Here is a 14,802-nt window from a genome sequence, read left to right as displayed (position 1 = left end):
TAGGACAGGGATTGCATTAGTCTCCATAAACTCATCTATATGAAGCTAAACAATGCACTTTTAAAATGTTTTAGGGCAAAATTATTTCACTTGCTTTTGAAAGCTCATGCAAGACCTGCTCAAGTAATAATTCAGCATTCCAACTTGCACAAATGAATCTGGTGCTCCAGCTGTTCTTATTACTTGTGACAGTACCAGCTGTCTTTCACTCTGGTCTCATCCTGAGAAGCTCCCAAACTGCTGACTTGTGCTTGGAAACATTGGAAGAACAGGTTGTTCCTAGACCCAGTTTTGTGCTGTGTATGCTGGGGCAGGACTGTAGCAGGTACAATAGACTGGCAGTGCAAGCATCCATATGCCTACAGCCTTGGGTATGGAGGCTTTCTAGTATGCTAAAGCATAACTGACCATGACCATTTCTCTTGAGCTTGCAGTGTGGAAAACCACATTGCTACATGTTGCTTACTTAGGTCTCTACATTTAAGTTACTGCCCAGAGATCAACTTGCTGGGAAAAAAACAAAACCGCATAGCCTGCTACTGTGGTGGCTGTGGAGATGTTTAATGCACTTGCTAAATGAGCAGAGGCACTTGGAGAGTGGTATCTTGCATCTGTTCTCTGCCCAGCGCCTCAGGCAGTGACCGTCAGATGCTTGCCAGCATGCGTTTGGGCTAACAAATTCCAAGCCTGCAAAGCCTCCATGCCCTGAATGAGGGTCCCTTAGTTACACAGCAGATACTTCTGAGGCTAAGTAAAGGGAATAGGAACTTCCTCTGACACTGTTTTTCCATATCTGATAGCTCTTCCAAAACTTCATGACTCTAAAAAAACTTTTAATTTTTATCTGAAATTTAGCATGTATCAGCTCAACCCTATTTATTTTTGTTCTGACAACGCCCTCTACGTCGCTCTTCTCCTGTCCTGTGCTTTTGTCCTCTGATGCATTTACAGCCAGCAGGCATCTCAGCTTTGTTTTGCTGGACTGAGCCCAACTAGCTCTTTCACTCTTTTCTTTTAAAAGAGGATCTGTTTTCCCAGCCATCTGGGGAGCTGTCCCTTGCATGACTTCCTACCCTCTTCCCAGTCTGTGCTCACAGACCAGGCAACCAGCAGCACAACTGCTTGTGTGGCAGAGCCATGGGTATCTCTGTCCTAATGCTGGCACCTCTTTCCATGTTAGTGTTTTCCTGCATTTACCAGCAGCAGCTTTTCAATCTCTTGATGCTTCCTTTGGATTCTGTAGGGAACCTGAACCTCTGCAGATCCCTCTGCAGCTAAGCTATATGAGGCTGCAACTCCACATACTTTATTAGCAACTGGTAATCACCCCATAATCTTCCCTTAATTCAACCAAGGGTAGCAAAATGAAGGTAGCTGATACAAAACTGCTCCTTTATATGAGATGAGTGACAGAGAGGAATTGCAGCAAGAAATGGAATCTGGCCTACAGTGTTTGAGTTCTCAGCAGCTATAGCGTTGCCACAACCCTGAGGTAGAGTGTTTTAATTTTTGTCATGGCATCAGGTGACTGCTCATTGGCTGTGGCTTTCTATAGCCATAGGTGTCCAAGATGTTGGCCATGGGAAGGAAAAACAGCTGTTAAAATACAGCCAGTGACCTTTCCAGTGAAATAACTGACCTATAAAATGCTCTGCAGGAATCTCTTAAAATACATTTTCCCAAACTGAGTGATGAGATCTTTCACTTATCACGGCTACACATTTTTGACACAGGCGTGCAGCCACCAAGTCATCATCTTCTGATCCCAATGCCAGCAGAAGAACCCTGCCACCTCCACTCTGCTTTCCAGATGCATCTCTTCCTGCAGCCCACACAGAGTCATAGAATCATAGAATTGCTCAGATTGGAAAAGACTTCAAGATCATCAAGTCCAACCTCAAGCTAACCATGCTACCCCAACTCTAACAACCCTCCTCTAAATCATGTCCCTGAGCACCACATCCAAATGGTTTTTAAACACATACAGGAATGGTGACAGAACCACCTACCCGGGGAATCTATTCCAGTGCTTAACAACCCTTTCTGCAAATGTGATGATGATAGGGCTGTGCCTGCAACCTTTCTTCTGCATGCCTTTGCTACAACTGCAAGAACAATATTTCTGTGATCTTTAGCAAACCAAAGTGAGACATAGTGGCTAAGCCTCCTGTTTGCAGGACAGCCCACTGGTCTGACTCTCTCTGCAGTAGGTGGAAGGACTGAACTTCTTTTTTGACGGGACTGGGATAAAATTGACTTTAATTAAGAGAGAAACCAGGACCCAACTTCTCTCCTTCTTCAGGAAAATAAAATTAAAGGAATAGAAATAAATCCATACTTCAGCTTGTTGTCTCGCAGATATTAGTTTCCTCAATACTTGTAGTACAGGAAGCTTAAAAATGCTTCTTCTAACTGGATACCTTTGGCATGACTTAATTCCAATCTTTCAGATATCACAAAAACAGCCAAAAAATACATCTGTCAGACAAACCTGTGTGCACGTGGCCTTTTTCAGGCTGGAGCCTGCAAGCCGTGCTGGGACAGATGTGGCGCTGCCTCACACAGAGTTCTGCAGGGGAACAGAGTGGGATGAGTTGATGGCTTTTACCAGATGAACACATGGCTCTGGACAGCAAAGGATTCCACAGTGTATCTAGGGAACCCTGGGTCATGCCTTCATACCTTTAGATGATGCACATTTCATACCAGCTCAGGGATCTTTTTAGAAAGGCCACTGACTAAGGCAGGGATCACTCTTTCCCAGCTACCAGCTGAGGAGACCATGTTACTGAGGGGAGACCTTATTGCTCTCTTCCAGTATCTGAAAGGTGATTACAGTGAGAATGGGGCAAGTCTCTTCTCACAGTTGACAGGTGACAGGACGAGGGGAAATGGCCTCAAGTTGCACCAAGGTAAGTTTAGGTTGGATGTTAGGAAACACTTCTTTACAGAATGGGTTGTTAAGCACTGGAATAGGCTCCCCAGGGAGGTGGATGAGTCACCATCCCTGGATGTGTTTAAAAACCATTTGCATGTGGTGCTCAGGGACATGATTTAGAGGAGGGTTGTTAGAGTTAGGGTAGCATGGTTAGGTTGAGGTTGGACTTGATGATCTTGAAGGTCTTTTCCAACCAGAGCAATTCTTTGATTCCATGCACGTGGTGATCTATGAATCCTGTGGTCTGTAAAGGGTTACAGCGAAAGCGTCTGTAGAAAATCAGCTTTAAAATGTTATACAACAAAACATGTTATTGCTGGTATTTGAGTCAGGCTTGATAATGCATTTCAGGCTAAAATATTTCTTTGATTGTCACAGAAATATGTGGAGAGCCAAGTGTTTGCTTTCAGTCTTCAGAATACATTTGGTTGCATTTCATTACCAGAGGCTAATTGTCTGAGAAACAGTTTTCACATCCAGGACTCCTGATATGGTGCAAGAAAAAAAAAAAAGAAGGGACTACTGGGAACCAAGAAGCCTTATGTTGCTGCTTATTTAGGAGTGAAAGGATTAGTAGTGGCAGCACCTACTTAGGCACTTTCTGAAAGAAATGTAGGTTAGTCACTGGATTGATGTGGGTGCCCAGAAATCCTACCCGACACAGAAGTTCAGGCACCACGTGTATCCCGGCTGTTTGTTTATAAATACCTCAATAGCCGTTTTCAGTAAAATATGGAAATTCCTTCATTCTGAAGCCGCTCTCTGTTAGATCATTAAGCACGTCAATACTGCTGAACAATCAAGCAGGAAAAAAAAATAAAAATGGTTTAATCTGCTTATGCCGGAGTGCTTATTTATTACCATCGTTCATCAACAAGACCTGAAAAAAAGGGTTTTGATTATATCCATTGGTTAAATACCGCACGGTACACAAACATGGCAAACACAAGAAAAAGATGGGCACACTGCCTGATAAAGAATTACACTGGAAGTGAAAGGCTGACCTACAGTCTGCAAATGTTAATCATTTTTACACCAAAGTGAGTGTAACGTTTCTATAGGGAAATTACTTCAATCTGGTCAGTGCAAGGAGCAGTTTGTATAATCGGATTGCAAATAAGGTTTGATCACATTCCAGCTTAATCTACTCTCTGAGCACCATTTACAGCACTAAATCAAACACTGGGAAGCTGCAGGTGCTGCTTTACAGTCATTACACCCAAGGGGCAGGGACTTGGTAATAAACAGCAAATAAATTGAAGCACTGACTTGCCTGCTACAGGGCATTTCTAATTATCCTCTAGTTTAGCTGGAAATTGTCATGCTCTCATCACAGCCTATTTTAACTGCTACTGAATAAGTGTGACACTTTTAGACTGAATTAACTGAGAATACGAAGAAATGCCTTTTTTTTTTTTTTTTTTTTAAGTTGAAGGGGTGGGGGATCAGAATTAACTTGCTAAGATGCGAAAAGAACATTGTGTTTTCATGTCTCCACACCGGAAGGAGAAACATAACAACTTTAAGCCTCATATATTTTAATTATGGGCTGAAGACCTACCAAAATGAGCAGCACTTATCATGATAGCTCACACATTACCGAACAGGCTGGTAAGCAGGGCTGCAGCCACCCGTGCTGTAGTTTAACCAGCGCTGCTGGTAGTGATGCTTCCTAAAACATGGTAGGAAAGTGGATCCCGAGAACAAATGGCAATTAACAACACTGTATGCTGTTGCTACAATAAATTTAATAATTATAAGGAGATGGGAGGAAGAAAAGACCCCTAGCTTCCAAAAAGAAAATAAAAAATAAATTGTTTGGAAATGCACGGATAATTGCAATGATTAAAAGCCACAAATATCTTAGCCATTCGTGATACCTCTAGATCCTCCCAGCCTGCTTTCATTCTAGTAACTTGTCAACACAAGCCACGTTCAGAGGAATGTTGATATCAAATACGTCTCTAGCAGGGAGTACAGCACTGTGGCAACAAAGGTATGCAATACACCTTGATGAGAGGGGATGCAGCCATCATTTCCAGAACTTTTTAAAAGGATGTGGAAGCTAGATGGAGCTAACTAAGACATTATCTCTTTCTGTTTTAAGGTGACATCATTGTGTAAATTTCTGAACTGCATTGAAGTCACAATTAATAATCATATTGCCACCCAGAGGTAGATGCATTTTATTAATACATTATGAAATAAGTTTCATAGCCTTTAGGTAAGTTGCTTTCCCTAATATATATAAGATAGTGTTTAACAGGTAATCACAAGGAAAGCACTCAGATCACAATCCTGTAAATATTCTTATTGCATTTGCTTATGAGCAGGAGAAAACAGAGTAATCCTCAGGTTTGCATCTTTTAAAACAGCAAAGAATTAACAGCTTAAATGATTTATCACAGGTTTAAAAAAAAAAAAGTGTAACTGCCAGTTTTATGAATCACAGCAGCTCCATTTAGAAAGCCCACCTTTATAGGTAGATTTCATAAGAGGTGTCACTGCCAAGTGCTGCACAGCTGCTGCCACTCAACATACAAACAACTTCAGCTTGCAGACTTCAGGAGGCTCCAAGGAGAGAAGCTCCTGCTTCTTGCATGGCTACTGGGCCAAGTATTTCTGTAGAGGGTAAATGCATCTTTTTTGTTGGGATAAAGTCAACTGTAGACTGGTGTGATGGTGGAGCAGAGCTTACTCCAGTGCCCATTGAAATACTGCTGAGGTTTTTACCTCAACTACAGGAGCAGAGGCTGGACTTGGAACTGTTTTAGTGGAAGAATAGAGTACAATCTGGACCAGGAAATAAAACATGAGTTTAAAGGCCCTGAATGATTGAGATCTCTGTCACTGTTGGGTACAATCATTTTCCACCCACCAGTTGGGCTTCAAAGCTGCATATTTATTTGTAGATGCTACTGTAAGGTCACAAAGTATTATCCTGCTTGTAATACTTTCTTTCCCCAGTAGCTACCATTATTTCCAGTGGCCACAACCAGAGCCACTCAATGTTAGCTGGCAACTTTATTTTACTTTTTTCTTATGGAAATGCAAAGAATGTTCTTTTGTTACACGTTGATTTGGTATGGTGTCTGCATTTAAAGTGCATCCATGTTGTAGATGAGCTATGCTTTTCACATTATGTTCTTTCTTTTGGTTTTCAGGCAAATTAATTAACATGATACAGAAAAGAGAGAATACAAATGCTGAAGCCCTCACTTTAAGCCCTCATACTCTTTTGTTCTCCATTATTGCACCAAATTATTTAATTGGGTCTCTCTGATTGTGCACAGACACAGAAAAGAACACAGTCTATTGTGAGAAGCCCTATAACCATAATGCAGTATCAAATTCAATTCCCATCAAAAGTGCTTGCTGCTAAAAGCCTGTACTGTGGCTGCAGATTAATGAAGATCTGCATTGAGCAAAGTGGTGGTCGTAGAGACATTATTTTTCTCCAATAGAAGGCCTATTCTTGAAGAACAATAAAAGCATAGAAAAGCGTTAGTCTGCTTATGGATGGAAATAAATCAAAATGAATAAGAGGGTTGATGGAAATAGTCTGAAAGCAGTAGAGTGGAATTCTGAAAATACTGTTTTTGTTTTGTAAGGATTTTCTTTTTTTTTTTTTTTTCCCATAGCCTCTCAAAAATGCTGCTTGATGGAGGCTCAAAAGCCTTGGAGTGAAGGACAAATCTGAAAAATCAGAAACTAATTGCAGAAAATCAGCATTTCACAAATGCATTTTTTTTTTCCCCTGCAGAAATGTTGCACGGAATCAGGGATCAGAATAAGAGGAAAATGTAAAGAAGAATGAAAGTCAGTCGTATTAACTAATGTATGTGTCTGACCCAAAGAGCAACAAACAGCTCTAAGCAGCATTCAGTTACCTTCAGATGAATTCTTCCTTTTTTTCTTGTCACAGTTTGCTGTTTTGGGGGGGGGGGGGTTTGGTTCTTTTTTTTCCTTCTTTCAATGTCAAAATGGACTTTGTGCTTGGTTATGTCAACTGTTAGGGCCAAATCCCACTATACTAACCAGCAGTAAGAATATCACTAGCAATCGCATCTGCACATGTCCATTACCATAATACTGAACACTTTAAATAGCCAGATGGTCATTTCACTTATGGGTGTTTTCAGGCAGCACCGCTCAGTGTTGGACTGGTCTGAAGAATGAGTAGAGTACTCATGTAAAGCAAACAAGCCAGGTCCTTGTCACACCATGGTCAGTAATGGTAAGTCAGGCCAGGAATAGAGGAGGAGACCCAGACTCACATTACCTGAGGTCATGCCCAAGTTGAGATGGCTAGGCAAGGATGTTAAGCAGGCTCAACCTTCTCTCTCTAAGTCTGCCTTCCACATTCACTTTGACTGTGTAAAAAAAAAAAAGCATGGCATCTGTCATCCTGACTTAGGTGTGGGTCACTGTTTTAGTCACTGTTGGCAACTAAAATGAGTCAAGCTGAATTTTAAGCTGAGATTTGTATTTTAAGTGCTTATATTCACTCCTCCATCCTATTTCCAGCAATCCAAATCCATGTACAACCATAGGTGATGAATAGAGACAAAACCTCTTTCCAGAGCTGAAACACCAGATGGGTGACTCTGTACACTGCCCTGATTCAGAAGCATACAGTGGCTTACCAGGTATAATAAACTACCTCATGATGAATTATGTTGTCCAGCTATTCATCACATTAATCTCTACAGAATCACAGAATTGCAGGGGTTGGAAGGAACCCCAAGAGATCAGCGAGTCCAGCCCCCCTGCTAAAGTAGGTACCTTACAATAGGTCACACAGGTTAGGTGTACAGATGGGTCTTGAATATCTCAATAGAAAGAGACTACGCAACCTCTCTGGGCAGCCTTTTCCAGGGCCCTGTCACCTACCACAGCTTATTGTAGCCACAGAATGAGAAAAGATGCTGTTTCATAAACTGTATTCATGAACCCACCTTGTTGATTTACTTAGGGTTTCAGTAGCCACCTGAAGTTTACACTGCTACCTGCTATTAGTTCATTGGACTTCTTGGTCTGTATTTTATGCTGAATTAAGTCACGATAAGTATGCAGCAACCTTGAAGTGTGCATTAAAATAACTTGTCACTACACTAAGCACTGCACTCTCCCATTTAGAATTATTATCTCCCAGTTCAAACTTGCTGTAGATGAGAAGGAATTCCAGAACATCTCTAAGGACTGGTGTTCCTATGGTGACACATGTATTGAAATAAAACTTTTAAAACAGAAAGATCTTAATCTCAACACACTATACCTCCTCATAAAACTGTCCCTATACATCCAGACCCACCTACATTGATTTCTGGGTCTAGATCTGTCGTCCTAGAGGCTGTCAACATGCGTGGGGAGCATGTCTGGGCAGTTCAAGATATTGTATATCACATTTACATTATCCTGGGACTGTTGTATGCAGTCTTATGATCTTTGTACAGAATTAAGACTAACTAAAGTTTGTGTTGAATAAAAAAGTCTGAAAATATAAGAGGGTTAACCACAGACTAACACACCCTTTCACTGGCAAAGGATTCTGTGCCTATGAAATGCCCTGAGTATCTCACATCTCTGCATGGGCTGGAAGACACAGCACAGGACCAAAAGGGGCTCCTGTGCCTTTCCTGGGACATGGCTGGAGGTGAGCAAGGACACTTCATGGTGCCCAAAGTGACAACATTGCTTTTTGTAACAGAATGCCAGCTGCCTATAAGCACTGTGTCCTGGGTATGTCCTGTGTCAACAGATGGGAGTCTTCCTAAGGGGTTAAATCATCTGTCACAAACTGAATCCAATTTACAGCATGAACTACATAAAATCTTGGGTTTATTGTTCATTTCTTCGTTCCCTCTCATTGAACTTTCTCTTCTTGGTAAGTGGTGATAGCAATCTAGATGGAGTACAGGATTTAGGTTGCATTGATACTCACCTCCATCTCCATATCTCCATATCTCCAGGGAGATATGATGAACACCTGGCATACGGCCACCAATGTATGCAGAGTGGATTCAGTAGTCCCAAAATGCTGGGTGCCAAGAAGGTCTCAGTTGTTCGTAGATAGATCCAATCTCCATCTCCAAGGGAAGGAACAGCATTGGAAATGATCTGAAGCTGCCTTTAATGGGGAGAGGAAGCATTCACTCTTCTAAGGTCGCAGGGCTGCAGGTTGCAATGATCCTAATTTTTGGCACAATACTCCTCATTTTTCAGACACAGTCCCCCAGCACTGGCAGGTAAAACCTTATGTTTTTTAGGCAAGTCTTTACCTGATGTAGGTCTTATACTACCATGGGCAGGAATCCATGGCATTGTCAGCTGCTGACTCCCTGGTCTGAGAGCTGTTAACTAATGCAGCCACAAACCACCTGCACAAGGGCCCTATAGGGATGTCATCAGCCCTACCAGATGGCTATGGTTCCTCATGGTTGTTCTTCTGCCCACTTCAGGTCACATGAAGTTTATAAACCTTACAAGCCATGTCCAATGAATTAATTACTTCGGAAGGCATTATTCATGCAGCAAACAATTACATGCCTGACATTTAAATACTTTAGCTGAACCCTAACTCAAGACTAATCAAGGACCAAATGGAAGCTCCTCACTCACCTTATTCAATTAGACAAGAAAGCAAACTAAACAAAATCAGACAAAAGTATATTTATTACTGAGCTCACACATAGCTCCCCGGCTAGCTCATTAAAATCATTGATATTTGCCAGGAAATGGTGCAAAACCACACTTGCAGATTTATATACCTGCTTTCACTCTAGAAAAATGAAGGTGGGAATGAAAGTCTGTCCTAAGCTGGGTAAGAACCCCTCACCTCTGCTTCAGCCTAACTAATCACTCCACTCCAAGTACTCGAACTTTGCATTGCTGCCATCAAGTTATCTTGGCACAAATTCTCACCAGTTTTCATAAGCCACAAGATTTGAGGGGTTAATGACCAAAGCTTCTTATAGGGCAACTCCTTTCCCAGGCCAAACTTCCTTCAGTAAATACTGTGAGCACCTCATGTCTGCACTGTCTTTGAAACACCCATCTCTGTTTTGCAACAAAGGCACTCCAGACATAGTGAGCTTTGCACTGTGTTATAATTTTCGTATTACCCTTTGCGCAGCCATTTTGCTTCAGCTGCACACTGTGTATCATTCATTGCAAGTTTACTTCATTCTCCGGATTCATGGCTGATGCTCTCTGGACCATAAAATTTCAGCTGCAAAACCAGAACATCTCATTATTTCTGAAATATCGAGCTTGTATCTTCTTGATAAATAATTCCTACTAGTATAATGTATCAGACTAAAACATATTTTCTGAGGCCAGTGAGGTTAAAGCGGCAATCTCACCTTTTTTAATTTTTTTGCCCTGAAGACAGTGATTTCCATATATAGAGTGACCCCGGTTTGTGTTGAACATGTGGAATGAGGATGAAGCATGAAACGACACATATTGCTGTCAGAGATTTGAAATGAGGCCTGCTAACCTGTAGGCAGCCTTACAGGACTAATCAGTCCCTCACATTACCAATGTATTCAGATTGCCGCATGCAGCAGCCAGCAATGACCGGGGAAGTTTTCTTTTTTTATCACTGCCATTGACAAACATTACATTTTAATGCGATTCTCCCTTTCCTTCCTCCGTCTAAAAAAAATCTTTTGACACCATATCTCTGAGACACTGGTCTCATCTGGTTTCCTTGATGCTTGAAGAGTGGGTGCGACTGTGTTGATTTGCTTTTGAATATACATTAGTCAGCAGTGCTTAAACAGCCGATAACATTTTTTTGCTCTTGTAGCTGACAACACAAACTCTTTTGAATTCATCTTGTTTCTTAAACTTTGCCTCTGAAGTTTAGAGCAGCTCAAGACACCTGAGCTGAGTTTGTTTGGAGATGATGGAAGATGCCTGAGCAGGAGTGAAAGCCAAATCCCGTCTTACTCACAAGAGTTTTCTTTTTTATAGTATTCCAAGCATCAGCCAAAACATTAACAAAAGAGCTTCTTGAATCCCTAAATCCCTGACTTTCCTATTCAGACAACACACCCAGCAAAAACCTGGTTTTCCCCTTTGGCTGATACATGTAATTTAAATACACTCATTCAGATGATTGTTGTACTAAGTGGTATTTCATCTACAGTCAGTGGTATTGCTTGTGCTCTTGGTGTTACGTGACGTCCTTGTTTTCAGGTTTTGTGAAGGGAAAGCAAAGCAAGAAAGCATAGGAAAAAACACTATCTGCCCCAGTAAGTAGCAGTTGCCCAGTGCACAAATCCCATCTAGTGAGGACTGCATCACCAGGCTTTGATGGGGGGAGAATCGTGTGTCGGGAAGGGCTGCTGTTCAGCTCTTCACTTCTCCCAAATGGATAAAAGAGTGGTGCTCTTTGCCCATCTTTCTCACCAGGCTTTCACAGCACTTTCTCCCTAACTTGGATCCTTGCCATGTTTGGTTCTCGGTTTGCTTTTAGGACCAAAATATAACAAATGTTGAGAGGAAAAATGCATGCCTTTGGTCTGTACTATTTGTAATGCTAGAGTTTAGGGAGGATGTTCTGTACCCCTCATAGGGTGCTGCTCCAGAATGGCTTGGCACAATGTGACCCACCCTTTTCCCCCCACCCTGGGCTGTGCATTCCTTTTCCCTCCCTGCTTCAGGCACCAATGCTCATCCGAATCTGCAGCAAGCAAGCTCCAGGCACAAAATTAGCTGAAATCTAACTTGGGATTTAAAAAAAACCAAGTAAATAGAAGCCTAAAACTGTTGTGAAACCAGATCCTAGATGTGCACAGAGATAATGACCCCCCCCCCCCCCCCTACTTTCCAACCCAACCTTATTTCATCCTGGAATAAAAGGGGAATGAGAAGCGCTATCCTAGAACTGCCCCCCAGTCTGTGCATCCATAGTGCATCCCTCTGTACGTGTAGGGTTGCCTTGGCCCACTCCAGGAAGAGCAACTCCAGCAGTGGAGTGACGCGATCATACCAGCATGGTGCTTTATTCAGCTGGGCAGATGTCAAGGTTGTTGCTTGAAGATGGCATCAGCTGGCTCTCGTGGTCAAGCCAGGTCACAGGCCTTTTGTAGGTTCCATGTATCCATGGGGACATGTTGGGCATGCCAAGTACTTGGGAAAGCATCTGTGCATGGGCAAATGTACTGAGTCCCAGGCCTCCATTGGGAGGAACTGCATGGATGCACCACTGCATCCTCCTCCAGTTCACTCTCTCAGTCTGGAGATCAGCCCCGCCACCTTGTCATCATCTGTCACTTGTCAGTGCTTAATTCTCTCTCAGGGGGATTCACCTGGAGGTTCAATTTACCACAAAACTCAAAAGCAGCTCGGGGTAAATGTCTGCTCTTCACGAAACAGAAAAAGAGAAAGTTACCACTGAGGTTTTACATGGTTGTTATTTTTCCCCTTGTGTAATGTATGCAGTTGAACTTGATTTTTTTCTTAAAATAAAAGAGCTTCAAAGGCAGTTTAAATAAATAAATAAGCTTGATGAAGTGATAGAATTTTTCTGGAGGAGAGATCATCAGCAACTTCATTTTAGACATCCTTCTTTTTTTTTTTTTTTTCCCAAACCATGGCATCTTGTTTTTAAAAAGATGTTTGAAGTCTTTGAATTTGCCCCTTGGACCCATTTAAATCTAATTTCTAATCCCTTAGTCTCTGTAATCATATGAAACCTCTATTTTGGTATTATCGCTCGAGTCCTAAGTATTTGCCAAAGACATACTGTATCATCAAATATTTGTCGTATAGTTGTGATTAAGATGTAGAGCCCTCAAAAGAAGTTGATAACAATTTAAACAACTTTGGAGTAAATTAAGGGATTTAAAGGATTAGAAAAGAGATAACAGATGTTAAATGTGTACAGATTTTATATTATTTTTTTTGGTAAGTTTTGTTTATTCTAAAATACCTGCCGCAAATAATGAACCACAGAAGCTGTTCTTGCACGTTGCATTCCCACTTTCCATTCTCCCTTCTGATAAACAATTAAAAATAAGCTATCCCTGCCATTATTTAACAAGGCATTTTACCCCAGCAGGACATTTTGTTTGGTGGCAAGTATAACAGCTGTGAACCTAACCCTGCAACTCCAGCTTCTGTCTCTCTGATGAGGCAGAAATCAGATCTTGAGTCTCGCCATGTACTTGAGGGGCCATGAATGTCCCTGGTCATCATGGTGCTGGCATCTGTACTGTGTCAGAGCAGGTCTCCAGGCAGGGCCATGCTGCAGTAGGTCAGAAGAGGGAGGGGGAACTGCTGGGAGAGAGGAGAGGTCAGGTCCATGCTGGGGGTAGCATGGGGCCATGATTCAAGCAACTTGGGGGCTGAGCGATGCTTCCAGGGCTGATGTAGCCATTAAAAGCTAAAGAGGGGGTTGTTCAGTGTCCTTGGTAAAGGGTAATCTTTTGTCGAACTAGTAGGGGTTTATCTCTCAAAGAGAGAGTTCAGGGCCCAGCCCTTTATTCCTCTTGGAGGTCTAAAATATTAAAAGCTCGTACAAAAGCTTCTTTCTTCAGGTTTCATTTCATCTGTGTTATGAAGTGGGTTTTCAAACACTGAGAGCTTCTCTCAGCCGCGAAAGCCAGGCAGCATTTCTAGTGCAGCACTCAGCAAATTACCAGTGCTTGTCATACACGGCATGGTGGCAGCCCTAATGCGAGGGATGCTGCTGCAGGAAGACTTGGTGAATAGTTCTTATCCTAAAATGCCTGGAGTTGAAAGAGACAAATGGAAGCAAGTGTGCACAGAGGGCACCTCACTGAAGCAAAGGGTGGCGGAGATTATTTGCATAGGCAGGAAGGTTTGGGGTGACTGGGGTGAGAGAGGATCCTGATGAAGCTGCAGCGCTGCTGAACGTGAGCCAAGGCTCAAGCTGAGCAGCATTGGACCTGGAGATAAGCTTTGGCAGCAGCTGGGAAAGCACGAGACCACATCTGAAAGTGTGTGTTTATACCAGGTGCTGTTTGACAAGACGGGTATCGGAGCAATGGAAACAAAACAGAAAAGAGCAACAAGTGTGAGAGGAGGCCTCAGGTATTCCAGCAGGGAGGGCCCACAGCAAGGCAGGAGGAAGGGACCATGCAATGCTGAGCTGCCCAAGAGCTGGGCACTGTGGGTGTGAGAAGGAAACAAAAAGGAACAAACCAGAGAATGAGAAGACAAGGTTTGCACAACGTTTCTGCACACTCTCTCCCTATACAGGGTCACTGGTATGAGGAACACAATAACCCACAATTGTCAGGCAGCCCGGGATGTGTTTACAACACAATGGTTTGCTGCATTGGCAGGAGAAGCTTCACAGCCTCTTGGAAACCCCCTTGTTAAAATTCTCCCACCAAACGGAGGGTTATATGACAAAGATAAAATCAGAAAAGCTAAGACACAAAACGCATTTCAATTAGCAAGGGACATAAGAGGCGACTGAAGAGGTTCTTCAACACAATGGAAATGAGAGGAGAATAAAGGGAAGTATGGCACCCATTAGCAAAAGGCAAGCAGAGCAAATAAGCGATGATGCAGAGCAGGCAGAAGTGTTAAACATATTATTTCCTATGGACATCCATCTCTTTTGTTCTTTAGGTTTTGACAAAAAGAAGGAAAAATTTTACCAGACAACTATATTATTATTATTTTTTTCCCAAGGAAACAAGAGCTCAAGGCAGAACAGCAAAACCAGGTTGCACTACAGAATAGTTCTGGTAGGGAAATAGTCAAGCCAGCTAAATGGGACAGCTGAATCTACAGCGCTGAAGGAATGGGCTGTCACCCACGAGGCAATGCCAAACTGCTACCATGAGAATCTGGGGACTGCTGGATGGATGCAGCAGTGG

The sequence above is a fragment of the Coturnix japonica genome, chromosome 1 (genome assembly GCF_001577835.2).
Source record: "Coturnix japonica isolate 7356 chromosome 1, Coturnix japonica 2.1, whole genome shotgun sequence".
NCBI classification, from domain to species: domain Eukaryota; kingdom Metazoa; phylum Chordata; class Aves; order Galliformes; family Phasianidae; genus Coturnix; species Coturnix japonica.
Note: the sequence above shows the minus strand (reverse complement) of the source record.